Source organism: Chiloscyllium punctatum, chromosome 23 (genome assembly GCF_047496795.1).
Source record: "Chiloscyllium punctatum isolate Juve2018m chromosome 23, sChiPun1.3, whole genome shotgun sequence".
Classification (NCBI taxonomy): Eukaryota; Metazoa; Chordata; class Chondrichthyes; order Orectolobiformes; family Hemiscylliidae; genus Chiloscyllium; species Chiloscyllium punctatum.
Genome location: NC_092761.1, coordinates 78,021,310 through 78,035,702, shown reverse-complemented (window position 1 = coordinate 78,035,702; position 14,393 = coordinate 78,021,310). Strand labels below are relative to the sequence as shown.

General features: G+C 38.3%; 1 long non-coding RNA gene across 1 annotated transcript; it reads right to left on the bottom strand.

Annotated features, from left to right (window-relative positions):
* Positions 1-8,367: 8,367 nt before the first annotated feature.
* Positions 8,368-14,172, bottom strand: LOC140493995 (uncharacterized). The gene is made up of 3 exons (XR_011963825.1): positions 14,066-14,172; positions 9,324-9,359; positions 8,368-8,512 (listed from the first exon to the last, which is right to left on the bottom strand). It is a non-coding gene; the product is annotated as an uncharacterized lncRNA (long non-coding RNA).
* Positions 14,173-14,393: the final 221 nt, after the last annotated feature.

Below are 14,393 nucleotides of genomic sequence, written 5' to 3'. Positions count from 1 at the left end.
CTCAATTTCTTAAATGTTTTCTAACAGGCCTCAATTCCTTATTGTCCTTTGACTTAACTAACTTCTCTAATACAATACGTATATTTTAATATTTTAGCAACATTTTCTTTTGTAAGTGCTGAAGAAATGTTCTATTCAATTTTCCCTCCCACGTTGCTTATCTTTTACCAAATCATAATTCTCTTCTCAAGAATTCATTATCATATTCCTCAATTTAGTTACTACTGAAGTATTTGTGTAACATTTTATTGATATTAATCTTTTCACAACTCCTCATTGTTTTCCTTAACCCTTTTTTTTCATTCTGTTGTTACATTTGTTGATTTATATTGTATCTTCTTCAATTTGATCTTAATTTTAATATAATTTATCTCCAGCATTTCAAGCTTGCATTGATCTTCTACTTGAGAGAAATGGTAAAAGGCTTTTTCTGTAACATTGCAAAATCTTCACATTCTTGATCTACCATTATGTATCTCAGTATTTCCTTACATTTCACCACAGCTAACTACATCTAATCTGGCCAATGTAAATTGAATGGTGTGGATTTACTCCTAGTTCTTTATTTTATTTATAAGTTAAGCCCTTCTCACAAAGTAGTCACTAATCCCAAAATGCTCTCTGACAATTAACTCACCAAACTGATTTAATTTGTCACTTATCACGTGGTCTCAGAAACCCCATCCCCTTAATGGTACGTCAATATATTGTTTGAGGAAGGAGTCTTTCATATATTGTTAAGTAAATGGGAAGTGAATATTGTCATGCCTCAGTTGAAATCAGGCTCCACAATTCCTGGAGTCTTCACAAAAGTTAAACATTTTATCAATGTGTTCAAAGATGTCTGATTTTCTTGGTGATTATACCCAAAAGAACAAAATAAGATCGAGATCTGTACTTAACAAGAACTGATATTTATTATATATAAATAGATACTAAACACAGGTAACCAAACATAAATTCTAGGTACATGTCAAAGTCTAACTGCTATATGAAAGCCCCTCCACACACATACAGATACAGACAAAACAAAATTAGCTTGGTACGGGTAGAGGAAAAAAAAGCTAGGGAAACAGTTCAGGCTCTAATTTATAGGGTTTACTGAGATGATCATTTTGCTTGCCAGGATTTACTAGTTTTCAATCCCTCTTTTTCAGGTTGTCTTCACTTCCACATAGATGATTAGCATGCTAACCACAGAGTCACTTTGTCACTGGTAAAAAGCCACTGCTTACAGCAACCGGTGAGGGTAAACTTCAGAAAGCAAGGCATACTATCTGCCTCTTGCAGAAGTCTGAAATCTTCTGCATGCATCATGCACACCCACAGGCTGTTCAGCTCCTCTGGAACAAATCAGAAACCTGTTGTCAGGCTGATGGCCTTTGTGATTCACAACTGGTTGCAAGTGCGTAAACCAATCAGCAGTCAGTTGCTGGCCCAATCTCACTTTATACATACCCCTTGGTGCCAGCCCATTTACAAACAGCTTTCCCCCACTGCATGAACAAAGCATCAGTGTAAACATGACTTGTGTTGAGTTTCAGTAACTTGCTTTTTTACCAAGGTCAGCAACTGCATACTCAACCCTTGCCTATGAAACAATATTTTACCCATTTCAGCCCATAATAAAAAAAACAGAAAAATTGAAAGATACTGTCTTTCTGATATCAGTGTGATCTCAGCTGGGAATTAGTTTAGCTCAGTTGGCTGAATTGTTGGTTTACAGAGCACTGTGGATGCCAAAAGCATGGATTCAATTTCCATCACTGGTTTGAGGTTACAATGAGGATTCTCCTTCCCAACCTCTTCCTTCGCTTGAGGTCTGGTGGCCCTCAGGGTTAAATCACCACTAGTCACGTTTCTCTAGTAAGACAGCAGCTCCTATGGTCTGGTAAGACTATGATGACACACACAATGATCCCAGCTGATGTTATGACTGGACTTGTCAAATTCCAGACTGAAATCCAGCTCAATAAATCATATTTTGTGTTACTTTGGTGTGAGTGAGGTGATCCCTTATTGAAACAAACATACAATGTTTCTGATTTGTTCCTAAGAATAATGCAGATGTTTATTAAGCAAAAGGAATGAAGATAAAACAGAATAATCGAGACTAATTACTGATAACACAAATATAAAGATTTTGAAACACATGGTCAAATACAATTTTCTTAATCTCAAAAATGTTCACTTACAGATCTCAAAACAAACCTGTATAGTATCCAAAAGCATTTCTTGTACAGTACTCACACCAAAGCATCTAAAACATCAATGGGTTTCGTTTAACTTCAGCTCTCAGCCTGAAAGATCCAAATTTCTGGAGCTATTGTATCTGAACTTAACATTCTTAGTTCCAAGTAACTGCTTTGTGGTTGTATTCAAATCCTTCTGGTCTGAGACTGTCACTAACTCATTCTGTCACATAATCAAGTGTTAATAAACCGAGCGCATTTCTTCATTTCTCAGGAGTAACTTTACCACATGAAAATCTCTGCAGAATTGCCCAAAACTGAAAGTAAATCTGGAAAGATCTCTTTATCTAAGCAACCGATGTTCTTCCTAACCTTAAGAAACCTTAAGGCATAATTATTTAACTTATAAGGTTGTAAACCCTCTACAGGTAAATTAAAAGCCCATTTGTTCTGAAAATGAGCCATTATAAACTATTTTTAAATCACTTTGACTACAGAAATATTCAAGTTAATTATTCATTTCTTTAGACTGACAGTAAAACTCTGTCACTATTTCAAAAATCTAAAAGTCCAAACTGCACACAAATGAGATTTTAAAAATGTAAATCACACAGTCTACATCACAATATATTACTGATGATAATATTCATCAAGATGATGTCAATTATTATGCTACTCTGACATCAGTAGAGCAGAGACGGGGAGTCGGATGCTGATTGCTATCAACGTTAAAGAACGCCTCATTTTAGATAATACTGCAGTTTTGCAAATATTGCATCAACACAAAACCAGAGATTCCCACCAAGAGAGAAAATCCTAAGAAAGAAAAATCAGTTGAGAAAGAGATGATCCCAGCAATCAACGATGATGATCAGCAAAGCATACTGCCATTTTCAGGTGAAGACAGTGCTTCAGGGCTATCATCCTAGAGCTAAAAGGGTTCAATGTAGAATTTAAACTACATGCTGGGTGATTGTTTAAAATAGGCTGTCAGCTCCCCCATGATTAAAATCAATGGATTTTCAACTGTCAAACTAAGCGTCAAACTGTAAGGTGCAGGGATGCGGAGAAATTGCCATGCCTTCTTTTCTACCCATTCTGTCCATTCCAAAAAATATGAACACTTAAGATGTTTACTTCACTTTCCAGCCTAGTTTACAGTAAATTTCTTGTAACATTATTATCTGTTCATCATACGATTTCTTCCAACTCCCTGTATTCATCCCATAACCTGAACATTGTCATTAATGTTAGTTACTTTCATTGTTTCAATGCATATCCAATCCGTCTTGTGATCACTTTGAGCAAATCAGCATCTGATTTCTTCCTTTGATCGTGACTTGTTTATTTTTTTCTTCCTTTTCCTTTCTGTTCATTGTTTCTGCAATCCATCCTTCAGGCTTTGGTTTAAAAGGAAATACATCAATTTGTAGATTCCCTACAATCTAAAATAATTGCTGCAATTTTCCCTGAGTTTAAATTACTTCTTAATGTCATAAATTGGACAGTCCTTTTGTTCCTTTCCAGTTCAGATGCAACCCAACCTTTTGTGAAATAGTCTCAGTAATGAAACACTTCAGCAAAGTGGAGAGATTTGAGAAGCTGGGATTGTTTTGCTGAGTGAAGAGTATTGACTGATTTCCAAAGGTGTTCAATATCACGAGAGAACTAAACAGAGCAGCATGAAACTGTTCCCATTGCTGGAAGGGCCAAGAATAAGACAGCACAGATTTTAGAGGATTGGCAAATAAAATCATATGTGTCATGCAGAATGTCCACATCAATTGAAATGATCTGGAATACACTGTATAGATGTCAAAGAGTCATAGAGATGTACAGCATGGAAACAGACCCTTCGGTCCAACCTGTCCACGCCAACCAGATATCTCAACCCAATCTAGTCCCACCTGCCAGCACCCGGCCCATATCCCTCCAAACCCTTCCTATTCATATACCCATGCAAATGCCTCTTAACTGTTGCAATTGTCCAGCCTCTACCACATCCTCTGGCAGCTCATTCCATACCCTCTGTGTGAAAACATTGCCCCTTAAGTCTCTATTATATCTTTCCCCTCTCACCCTAAACCTATGCCCTCTAGTTCTGGACTCCCCCACCCCAGGGAAAAGACTTTGCCTATTTACCCTATCCATGCCCATCATAATTTTGCAAACCTCTATAAGGTCACCCCTCAGCCTCCAGGGAAAACCGCCCCAGCCTGTTCAGCCTCTCCCTGTAGCTCAGATCCTCCAACCCTGGCAACATCCTTGTAAATCTTTTCTGAACCCTTTCAAGTTTCACAACATCTTTCCAATAGGAAGGAGGCCAGAATTGCATGCAATATTCCAACAGTGGCCTAACCAATGTCCTGTGTAGCCGCAACATGACCTCCCAACTCCTGTACTCAATACTCTGACCACTAAAGAACATACCAAACGCCGCCTTCACTCTCCTATCCACCTGCGACTCCACTTTCAAGGAGCTAAGAACTTCGTTGGAGATTTAAAGTGTTTTTTGAAAGGGAATTGGATGAGCATCTAAATGAGGAAATAAATCAGAGGGAACAAGGGAATAGGTGTGGAATAGGGCAAACTAAGTTGATTTAAAGAGAACCAATGTGGTTGAATGAGCTGAAAGGCCTCTTCAGTGCTATAACCATTTTGATTCTAACTCCCTCTACAACCTTGGCTAACAGACTATTAGAAGGAAACCATCTTCTTGGCACCAGCCCAATCTCCTCGCATTTACTTGGTTAAATGCATGTTGTGGAAACATTCCTTGATCTTTGTCAAATTCAGTATTGCACAGAACAAAACAAAGTGAGAATGGAACAATGTACAGTTAGAACTGCTCGCGTCTCAGCAACAGAATATGTGCAGCTTTCATTTTCACATCAAAGTGTGCAATTCTTTCTTTCATCTTTACTTTTATGGATTCTGCATACAGTTCCACAGGTGACTTTCAATACCTCATGACCTGCGACACCAAATGCAATTACCCGGGGGAAGTAACGAGTCTGATCTGACAGGTAAAGTATGAGCCGAATAAAGTAAAAGAACAGGAATTGAAAAGTCACAAGAATGTTAACTACACTGTAATGAACCTGAGTTCATTATGTTATTAGCTATCAGTGAAGCATAAATAACTCTCAGAAAAGGAACTGTCAACAGGGTCATTCTTTACTCCACCACCCATTGTTTTCAATGTGATCAGGACAGTAGACAGATACAACAATCTCCACAAAAACCAACTGCGCCTGCTGTGTGTATCAGATGGTCAGAAATAAGATGACAGCTAACAGTAGGAAACGACATCTTTCATACACACTTGGAATCTCAGTGTCACTGCATGCTCCCCTCAGGGTCACTGTGGCAGGGAAAAGACCCCCTCTGCTTAGAGTGTGCTTTTGAAAAGGATACTTCTACATGGGCTGTTCCTGAGGTGCACAGTGAGAGGAGAAGCAGCCAGTGCTGAAGGCCATTTTCTCTGAGAAAGATGTTGTTTGGTCTGCCAGAACCTTGTTGGCTTCCTGTGCAAGCAATTGTCTGTAACTGGTTGTTACAAACTGATACGTTCCAAGTTTCAGAACTGTACGTTGAGTGATGCATGAAAGTTGGGGCATCCACCATAAAGGTTCGGTGAAGAAAGGTCAAGGTGTTTGGGTCATCTCAGCATTGTACAGCAAGAGGCTGGAGCCCTTATTCAGCTTCACAGATTATACAGACCAGAGAATGGAGAAAATAAAGTGTAGATGTAACTTGTAAATAAAATAAGGCATATTTGAATGTTAATGAACTCACAGTGTTGAAAATAATTTATTGGTAATGCACTTCATGTGTTGTTGCTTTTGAATTGTCTTAAAATTTGTTCATATAAATTTTATGAAGAAGCTTAATTCTTGGAAATAACAGACAATGAAATATAGTGAAAGCAAGATTTGTAAACAATCCAAGTCTTAAGAAAATGATTAATTTGAGCTAAATAGACCAAATATAAACACAAAGCAACTGCACACCCAAAATAAGTACAACTTCAAACTTGATGTTCAGTACAGAACTAGAAGGGATTTAGCCAAACCTGTGGGCATTGTAATTTTGTAACTGTTCTTACAAAGAAGGGGAAAGAAGGATTAGACACTCCATTCATGATTGATAATGAATGTATTAATTTGTGTGATCTACTTAAAAGTCGGATATGAAGACAGATGATGTGAGGAGACTGCAGAAAATTATGAAGAAATTTGAAAATTATGCCAGCCAAGAGTAAAATCCAGAGGAAATGTCTTTAATTGAAGAAACCACTGCTGCTGATGTTTTACCTCACAGTATGCCCTATCCTCCTACTGCCCCTGTGCTTGCTGATGTGGACTGGCTTCCGGCCAAGAAGTATCTTCATTTTAAAATTCTAAACTTTGTTTGCAAAAAATCCACAGCCTTCCTGTCTCTCTATTCTCCAATTCGCAATCCCTTCCGTACTTCTTCTAATTCTGTATTCTGTTCATTCCAACCATAATTATTCCACCATCAGAATCAGTGCATTCAGTTGTTTTGACCGTAGGCTATGGAACGTCCTTCCCGAACCTCTCCAACTCATTTAGCTACTTTCAGACACTCTATAAGAGATATGTCATTAAACACATTTTGGTCATCTGACCTAATACTTCTTTATGTTTCTTCCAGTGTCACACCTTCTTTCATGTGAAACATTGGAACATTTCATTGCATTAATAAGTGCTATTGTTGTTGAAACCACAAGTGTAGAAATGGCTGATGATCTAGTTGTAATGTTGAGTAACCCTGTGATTAATTTAAATCCTGTGGAATCAAAGGAACAATGAATTCATGATGGATATGTTTTTGGTGTCAGTAATAAGGCGAAGGCCATGAGAGGAAGAGGGTTTACTGAGATAGCCAACTTGAAGAAAGCTGCAGCTCTTTAAAAAAAAACATAAGAAATGTATAGATAAATAAGCTTGTGACAAATGAAATTGCAACATAAAAACCAGCTCCAGACCAAACATTTCGGCACGGTGGCTCAGTGGTTACCACAGTTGCCTCACTGTGCCAGGGACCCAGGTTCAATTCCAGCCTCAGGAGACTGTCTGTGTGGAGTTGGCACATTCTCCCTGTGTGTCTGCATGGGTTTCCTCTGGATGCTCCAGTTTCCTCCCACAATCCAAAGATGTTCAGGTTAGGTGAATCAGCCATGCTAAATTGCCCATACTGTTCAGGGATGTGTAGGTTAGGTGCATTAGTCAGGGATAAATGTAAAGTAATAGGGGAGAGGAATGGGTCTGGGTGGGATACTCTTCGGAGAGTTGGTTTGGGCTTGTTTGGCCTAATGACCTGTTTCCACACTGTAGGGATTAAATGATTCTATTATTTCAGTGGGAAGTAGAAGGAACTGGAGACCAGACCAAGTAAAGAGAAGTGTTGGTATTGCAGAAAAGAATATCCTTGGGATGAGAACCAATACCTAACAAATATACAAATGGTATTTATCAATCTATATGCTACTTTCGTAAGAAACAAAATTTCATTTTGAAGAGGTAAATGAGGAAATCATTACAGATAAATGGACATGACTGAAACAGTGGATGATAAGAATAAACCAGTTCAAAGACTTTTGATCATGGTAGTATGGGCAAATCAGTGTTGCATTTCATGTGGATTGTGCAATAGAGTATTGGAAATCCAAACGGTCTCTGTCTCAATTTAAGGAAAGACTAGGCAAATTTGCGATGTAGCCATTGTAAATGAAATAGACAAAGTTTCATTTATCAGAGAAAAACCTCACGTTGTTGCCGCATGAACAACATTACAGGCAGAGTAAAAGAGAACTCCTGAAACATCTGTTCATTCCCAACTGTCAATAATCAGCAGTCTTTTGAGAGGAAGTTGTGTGCTCTTTTAAACTCTTATGTGCATGGGCAATTTGGACAGCAAGCATAAAGCTTTGTTAAGGCTCTACATAAGACAGAAAACTGTTTATTTATGCCTTCAACCCAAAATCTAATTCTAGTGTGCTCACCTACACAGTCAGAAAATACAAAATGCACTCAAGGGAAGTACAATAGAAGAGAATCTGCACTTTGTTTTATTGTTTTTAAGCAGAATGACTAGTTAATAATTCATGTAAATTGTTTTGGTCTGGAAAACGTATGTTGCATACCTGATGATGTGCAAATCAAATGAATGCGCCAGTCAAAGTCATATATCAATGTTGTTTCAGGATTCACTCAAAGAGGTGAGTTTTCAGCAGGTTGCAAAATCAGTTGCTTGTTGTCTTGTTACCAGGAGGGCAGTTTCCTGTATTGCTGGATCTGAAAAATAACAGTTTTGGAGATCTTATGATATTTAAAGCTTCTAATTCTTACGGAATAGGTATTACTTTTCTTTCTGCTGATGCTGTGTCTTACTTTTTGAAGTTAGCAATTAAAGATTTCAAAGTATGATATAACATACCTTTTGTTCCTTCTCTGATTATGGTAGTGGTCTTAGGTTGATTAACGGAGGTTTATTGTTAAAAGACATTCATTTTAAGGAGCTTTAGGCAAACACTGTCCTGCTTTCAGAAAAAAAAACATTCAGTTTAGGAATATTGTTTGATGCTCTCAGGATGAGAACATTATCCTCTTAGAGTGAAATATTTTTGCCCCTCTGAGACAGCAATGTTGTTTTGAATACACAAGCTAAGTGATCTGACCTTCAACAGATATCTTTGCAGTTCAATGACTTTTCTTTTAAAAATTGGCCAATTTCAAAGGACCCACATTGAATAAACTTTTTACCTCAAAAGTTAGTAAAGTAATATATCTTCACTGAAGCGTGGAGAGATAAGCTAGAGGAGGGTGGGGGTGGGGAGAAAATAGCATAGAGTACAATACTCCACACATCAGGCTCTCTGCCTTTATTCCTGATGAAGGGCTTTTGCCCGAAACGTCGATCTCACTGCTCCTTGGATGCTGCCTGAACTGCTATGCTCTTCCAGCACCATTAATCCAGAATCTGGTTTCCAGCATCTGCAGTCATTGTTTTTACCACAATAACAAACATGCATGAAACAAAATTATTTCAAAGAACTGATATGCTGGACTATTATGTGATTACAAATCAAGAAAATGAATCACTGACCTTGCACTCAATGGTTCAACAGGAACTTGACAATATCTTGATAAAGAAATTCGAGAAAACTCTGTATTAATTCCACAAAGTCAAAAATCTTCTTACAATCAAAATTTCGATGACTCCCAAAAATACATTAATTCTCTGCATAAAGTATAAACAATCATACCACACACAAAATAAGGTTGAAATTTAATATAGTGAATTAGCAGCAATGTAATATTCCTGCTCTCAACCTGACTTTTTAAAATGATACGTATCATCAATTGTTCAGAGCATTGCCTTTAGGAGTTAGGAGAAAGCAGTTTTCCCTAAGATTGCTAGAAGTGCAGGTATGGGATTTGTAATGTCAAAGTCTTTGAAAGCTCTCCCTAACATTGGTTATGTACCTTTTACCCACTCTGGATACTGGGGTGAATATGTTAAACTAATTACACGTGCAATCCTTTCCTTTGCCTATACAGGCAGCAACATTACCCACTCCCTCCCAAAAACACAAACGTGGCCTGTTCATATACCTATTCTATAGGTAAGAAACAATCAAACATACTAACTATCACAAATCTATATCAAAATTCCATCATTCAATCATGCAAATTCATGGATGCCTTATCATTGTTTTACTTATCACATTGCAATCAAGGTGTTTAATTTTGACCAGATATGTCCAGAACCTTTCTTCTCTATGTGTATATGATATTATCTTCAATTCACTACAACGATCCTATTAAACAATTTTTTTTTAACCTGACACAACACAGTAGTATTCCAGCTTTCCACCATACTTTAGAGGTGGAATATTCTCCACTTGGCTGGAAGAGTTCTGTTCCCATAAGATTCAACTATGTATCACCATAAGTTCCCATTCAAACCATCCTGACTTCAAAATATACTGCGTTCCTTCACTGTCATTGAAACAAATTCCTGGGACTCTATTTTTAACATCAGATTACACCAGATAGACTTGCACCAGATAGACTGCATCAATTCTAAGAAGTGGTTCACCACCACTTTCTCAAGGGCAATTAAGACCGGCCTTGCCAGCAATGCTCACATCCTATTTAAAAATTAACAGAAAGACCATCTCACAAGTAACATCTGCAGGCATGCTCATGTGGCAGAAAGCTTTATAATTGCTATGTGCTATTGAAAACAATGTGACAGAATGGTGATATCCAGATAAGGAGGGCATAGCATACATAACAAATTTAATTGAATGGAAATTATATTGCAATTGGGCAGCCTTTAATTTGACATAGGGGAGGTATGTGAAGTGTTGGCAATCTCAGCAAGTAGATTATGTATAACCAGATGTTCTGGGACTTTGGCTGTTATTAACACCCACTTTAAGGCTTATGAATTAAAAATATGAATTCAACTTATTTCTGGGATCAATTCCAATGAGAACACCATTCCAGCTATGTTCTCACCACTAAGCTAAACTCAGTTGCAATAACATTTTTAACTTACAATTGAAGATTCTCAAGACACATCCAAAAAATCATCAGCCTTATTGATAATGACTTCATATTGAGTGAAACTTTAAGTAATGAGACCACAGTGCTAACGGACATGTACCTGCCATAAATATGCTTCAAGCACCAATATGTATCACCTTGCAATCAAGTGTACTATCCTGAATAGACTGACACTTTTGCAAAAATGTAATTTGCATATCATTATATGAAGTGGTTCTTAATCAGATGTTGGGCTGGAATCTGTTGAATTGGGATATGCTACATGTACCCATTATTGAGATATTTTCCTTTAGTTTTAAGTATTTTTTGCCTTGTAAGTTATTGGATGTGCTGTTCAGGATATTGCATCCCTCTAGAGCAGGCGGGGCTTGAACCCCAGGTCTCCAGGCACAGGGGTAGTGACACCACCATCATACCACAAGAGCCCTTGCCCATCAATTATGTGACTTAGCTTTCTGTGTTAGGCAAAAATGCAAATAACATACAAATGCAAACATTTAGATTCATGAAGCTATACAACATGGAAACAGACTCTTCAGTCCAACTCATCCATGCCAACTGGATATCCCCTAAATTAATCCAGTCCCATTTGCCAGCATGGCCTAAAGTACCCTAAACCTTTCCTATTCATATACCCTTCTAGATGCCTTTTAGATGTTGCGATTGTACCAGCCTCCACCACTTCCTCTGGTACTCATTCCATAAACATTACCCTCTGTGTGAAAAAGTTGCCCTTTAGGCCCCTTTTACCTCTCTCACCTTAAACCTATGCCATCCAGTTTTTGAATTTCCCACCCCAGGGAAATGACCTTGTCTATTCACCCTATTCATGCACCTCATGGTTTTATAAACCTCTATAGGTCACCCCTCAGCTTTCAACACTCCAGGGAAAATAGCCCCAGCCTGTTCAGCCTCTCCCTACAGCTCAAACACTCCAACCTGGCAACATCATTATCAATCTTTTCTGAACCCTTCCAAGTTTCACAACATCCTTTTTATAGCAGGGAGCTCAGAATTGCATGCCATATTCCAATAGTGATCTAACAGCTACAGCATGACCTCCCAACTCCTATACTCAATGCACTGACCAATGAAAGGCAAGCAAGCCAAATGCCTTCCTCACTATCCTATCTACCTGGTGCTCCATTTTCAAGGAACTGTGAAACTCCACTCCAAGGTTTCTTTGTTCAACAACACTCCCCGGTACCTTATCATTAAGCGTAAAAGTGCTGCCTTGATTTGCATTTCCAAAATGCAGAACCTCACATTTATCTAAATTAAACTCCACCTGCCATTCCTCAGCCTATTGGCCCATCTGATCAAGATCCCCTTGTACTCTGAGATAACCTTCTTCGCTCTCCAGTACACCTCCACTTTAGGTGTCATTGGCAAAATTACTAATTATACCTCCTATGTTCACATCCAAAGTATTTATATAAATGATGAAAAGTAGTGGACCCAACACCAATCATTGTGGCACACCACTGATAATGGGCCTCCAGTCTGAAAGGCAACCCTCTTCCACCATCATCTGTCTCCTACCTTTGGGCCAGTTCTATCGCCAAATTCCATGACATCTAATCTTTGTTAACCAGTCCACCATCAGGAACCTTGTTGAATGCTTTACTGAAGTCCATGAAAATTGCATCCACTGCTCTGCCCTCATTAATCCTCTTCATTAATTCTTCAAAAAACTCAATCAAGTTAGTGAGACACAATTTTCTATGCAAAAAGCCATGTTGACTATTCCTAATCAGTCCTTGCCTTTCCAAATACATGTGAATTCAGTCCCTCAGGTTCCTTCCAACCACCTGCTCACTACAGATGTCAGGCTCACCAGTCTATAGATTCTTGGCTTTTCTTTACCACTTTTCTTAAATAGTGGCACCATGTTTGCCAACCTCCAGTCTTCTAGCAGCTCACTTGTGCTATCGATGATGTAAATATCTCAGCAAATGGCCCAGCAATCACTTCTCTAGCTTCCCAGAGAGTTCTAGGATACACCTGATCAGATTCTGGGGATTTATCCACCTCTGTGCATTTTAAGACATCCAACATCTCCTCCTCTATAATATGGACATTTTTCAAGATGTCACTAGTTATTTCTCCACGTTGTCTATCTTCCATACCTTTCTCCACAGTAAATACTGATGCAAAATATTCATTTAATATCTCCCCCATCTCCTGCGATTCCACACGTAAGGGGTCCCTGATCTTTAAGGAGTCCTGTTCTCTCCCTAGTTACTCTTTTGTCCTTAAAGTAATTGTAGAATCCCTTTGAATTCTCCTTAATGGTATTTGCCAAAGCTATCTCATATCCCATTTTTTCCCTCCTGATTTCTCTCTTGAGTATACACCTACAGCCTTTATACTCTCCTAGGGATTCACACAATCACTGCTAACTGTACCTGATATATGCTTCTTTCTTATTTGTGACCAATAATCTCCATTTTTGGAGTCATTGAGTATTTCCTACACCTACCGGTCTTGCCCTTCACCCTAACAGGAAGATAATGTCTTTGGACTCTCATTATCTCATTTTTGAAGGCTTCCCATTTTCCAGCCATCCCTTTACCTGCGAACATCTGCTCCCAATTAACTTATGAAAGTTCTTGGCTAATACCATCAATTTTTTACAGGGAGGCTAATGAGGTACAATGATATTTTCTTACTTTTGGTTAATTTACACACTGATGACAGTATTTGTGATGGAAAGTAAGCTCCTAACCTTACTAACCATTGCTCCAGACTGTAACCTGCATGTATAAATCAATGTAGCTGAAGCATTGTTGACACCTTGCAGGTGGCATGTGCAGATGATTAACAGTCAGTTTGAATCAGATTGGTGCCAAAAGAACTGCATTCCTTTGCCATTCCAGGCTGCTAGATACAGGACCTACCTTCTTTCCCTCCCTGTGGAAGGGGTTGTGGCACAATGAGTCAGACCTCCTTCATGCAGTGAACTCAGGAAGCAAAGGGAAAATGATGTGCATCATTCCCACTTCATTCTTTTAGAAGCTAACTTTCTTCATGCTCTGCTTTACCCAAACACTCCCATAAGCAAATTCTCATTCCTAATTAACTGAAGTATATGGTTCACTTTCCCAATCAGAAGATATGCCCAAAGTTTAATAATGTAGTATGGGTCAAGTAGAAAGATCTTCCTGGTCTCCGCCCATTTGGAAAGCAGAAGAACTAACATTCTGACAGATTGTGGCTTAAACTGGACACTAAAAAATATTTAATTACAAGATTTATTATGAATAATCTTACCTGGATGTTTCATCAATTCTCCACAATAAACTTCTTTTTGGCAGACTTTTTGAAAGAAGATTTGATGATCTGGGAACATCCAAACAGACAGACATCCTGGATAACCTTTGAAATCTAACCAAAAATAAAGAAGAACTGCAAAAAGTCTCTGAAAATAACAAAGCATTTGGATGAAGCACACAAGGTCAGAGCTAATTGAAGAGCTGCGTCTGGGTACCTAATACGTAACAGAGACAAGTTTAAAAAAAGAGAATGAATGAATCAGTGGCACTAAGGGTTTAGGCTGCGGCAAGTTAAGTGCAGGATGAGAATTTATTACCAGGTGTGT